The sequence below is a fragment of the Gossypium hirsutum genome, chromosome A11 (assembly GCF_007990345.1).
Source record: "Gossypium hirsutum isolate 1008001.06 chromosome A11, Gossypium_hirsutum_v2.1, whole genome shotgun sequence".
Taxonomy (NCBI): domain Eukaryota; kingdom Viridiplantae; phylum Streptophyta; class Magnoliopsida; order Malvales; family Malvaceae; genus Gossypium; species Gossypium hirsutum.
The window spans coordinates 49,479,307-49,482,246 of record NC_053434.1 but is presented as its reverse complement, the minus strand read 5'-3'; the positions used below and the strand labels follow the sequence as shown (position 1 = coordinate 49,482,246).

The 2,940-nt window shown below is 30.6% G+C and overlaps 1 long non-coding RNA gene across 1 annotated transcript; it reads left to right on the top strand.

Annotated features, from left to right (window-relative positions):
* The first annotated feature begins 728 nt into the window (after nucleotides 1-728).
* LOC107952645 (uncharacterized) lies at nucleotides 729-2,690 on the top strand. Its single transcript, XR_001698873.2, has 3 exons — nucleotides 729-924; nucleotides 1,454-1,543; nucleotides 2,455-2,690. It is a non-coding gene; the product is annotated as an uncharacterized lncRNA (long non-coding RNA).
* The last annotated feature ends 250 nt before the right edge of the window (nucleotides 2,691-2,940 follow it).

The window sequence follows — 2,940 nt, the reverse complement described above, 5'->3', positions numbered from 1 at the left end:
ATCTACAAGAAAATCAAGTAAAAACATGCTTGAAAGCGATCAAAAGGTGGAAAATACATTTTCTAACATACTCAAAACTTGATCTATGATTTAAAATACTATCCAACTTAATTATATCACATATTAACAACATTTCAAAAATGCAACAATAAAGAGAAACAAGGAATTTACAAGTTTACAAGTATAATTAAGTAATATACACAAAGCATGCATAAAACAACACAAGTGTAAGGCCCTAAAAATAGGCCTAGTAGTTTCGGGTAAGTTTATGGGGTTCTGAATAAAAATTAGGAGTTAATTGGGTTTATTAGTGATTTTTTAATTTAGCTAGCTTAATTTTATTTAAAAATTAGTAAATAATATTCCGAAAAATAAAAATATTTTTTGAAAAATTAATTTTATGGTTTTAAAATTTTTTTGGGTAAAATAAATATTTTGGGTTTAATTACAATTGAAAAATAAATTAAAATGGGGGTTTAATTGAGAGAATTTAAAATATTAACTAAATAGGACCATTTTGCAAAACAAGGGAAATGTAAGAGTGGTTTTATAGCAAATTATCCTTATTTTTGGAATTTTGAGGGAAAGAAGTATTTTGTAAAACAGGGGAAATGTGGAAGTGGCCTGATGGCAATTTCCCCAATTTTTGAAAATCAGGTAGGGGTTTTCAGTTTTAAAAACACTACATCTACCTCACTTTGCACACTATTTTCACCTGAATTAAGACATTTCTCTCTCTCTCTCTCTCTCTTTTTTTCTCATTTTCATAGACCACATATCAAAGAATAGATCTAAACTTTTACTCTCTCAAAATTCTCTCTAGAATCTCCATAAAAGTTTTCCAAAGTTGAGCAAAAGTTATCCGAAATTTCTTCAAGGATCTTGATTCAATCTTCTAAATTGATGATTTGAGATCAACTGAAGGTAATTCTCAATTCTAAATTCATTTTTAAGTTGTTTTCAGTCGTTATTTGCTATTCAAATTGATTAAAATGGATTTTCAAGTTTTGATTTCTTCTTTCTTGAACATGGAACTCAACAATGGTAAATCCATGATTTTGGGTTGAAATCCAAGTTTCAATGGATGTCTAAGCTCAAAATATGTTTATTAAGTTGTTTTTAATCATAAAACAAAAGATGAAACTTGTTTGGTTGATCAATTTTGATAAATTCAATTTTAATCAAGAATATGAGTTGATTTTCTAAAAAATTTTAAAATGATTTAATAGATGAAATTAACACTTAGGTTTTGTGTTAATAGACTAGGAATGAAGTTTAGAAGTGGTTTGTGGTGCTGAGAAGGTCGTTTAGTTGATGAATTTTATGTTTCGGCTTAATTGTGCAATTTCGGTAAGGTAGAATAGAGAAACGATTTAGATTTGTATAGTATATGAAATTTTGACTTTTTTTATGTTATTGTTAGTTTGAAATTCATATTTTGTCTCTGTTAAAGCTTCACACCGAGATGAGGATGACGCTAATCGGATTTGAGGCTCAAACTTACCCACTTGAATCCACTTTTGTTTGAAAAATAAAGTGTTTGGTGAGTGATTTTAAAGGCTATTGGTAAATTTGCCTAGTTATGTGTTAAATTGAAGTTTTAAATAGTGTTTTTAATGACTTAATCGCATCTTATTTGGTTGGATTTGCAAAAATTAATTTTATTTCCCAAGAGCATTATTGCAATTGGCTTTTGGAAAATTGTGTGTTAAGCTTTTAGCATGATTAATTTGGATTGTTAATTGGAGCATGAGTTACTGAATTTTTGAGCACTTGTTGTTGGTGTTATGATTGGTTTAAGATTCAAGGAAAAAGGCATTTTTTGTGCTTAATTATATTAATGTTGAAATTGCTAAGCTACATGCTTTTAATGGCATTTTTACATCTTAAATTAAGTGCTTAAACATCATATTTTATGCCTTGTATGTATGATTATATTGGCAACATTGCATGGTGGATCCATTGGATATAGTTGGCATGCCATAGGATTTGTGAGTACTCACCATTACATGTGTTATTTGTGAGCATATGACTCAAGAAGTTCTGATTTTTGGAGTAAATAAGGGAGTGTTGAGCTTGTGTCTCCACTCAACGGTATAAGGCGATATAAGGGAGTGTGTGGCTTTGGCTTGCTCAACCTACTATTTCTGATATGTAAGAGTTTGGAGATCCGTTTATCCAATGTATGATCACATGTTTAAATATTGCCATGGATGTATTATGCCAATATAAGTGTATGTTTATAAGTTAAAATTATGATTTCATATGCCATATTAAATTGGAATTTTATTCATGGAATAACATATGTTATTATGGTTATAATATGTGATATTGTGACTGAAATTTTAATGCTTAATTTGCCTGGATTTATGCATGAATTGGGTGTGATTTATTGATTGTTTTTACGATCATTCACTAAACTTTTTAATCTCACACCCTCATACTTTTGTACAGAGACTTTACCGGCTTAAGGAGTTGAGTAGCGAGCGTAAGGTCGATCCAAGATTAAGGCTCGGTGGTAGCTTAAGGATTCTTCTTTAGAAACAATAGGGGACATTGTGGCACTTATTGGGACTAGTTTTAATTCAATTGTAATGAACATTTGACATTTATTTGGACTTTTATTTTGGTGATGTTATAATTACTTTGATGCTTGATTTTTATGCTTAATTGTTGTGTGGTTTATGGTATGTTGATGAGAGTTCATATGGTGATTCAAAACATTGTGGTTGAAGCATGTATTTTATACTAACATAGTTTAATTGTAGTTTGCCAAGGAGTGGAATGCTTGTGGCTAAGGTATGCATGTAACACCCCGTACCCGAGACCGTTGCCGGAGTCGGACACGAGGGGTTCATAGACTAAATTCGCTTACTATCGCAGTCCATTTTAAAATTTTCCAGGCAGTTGGCTAACTGCGACACAGTCACCTTAAAAATC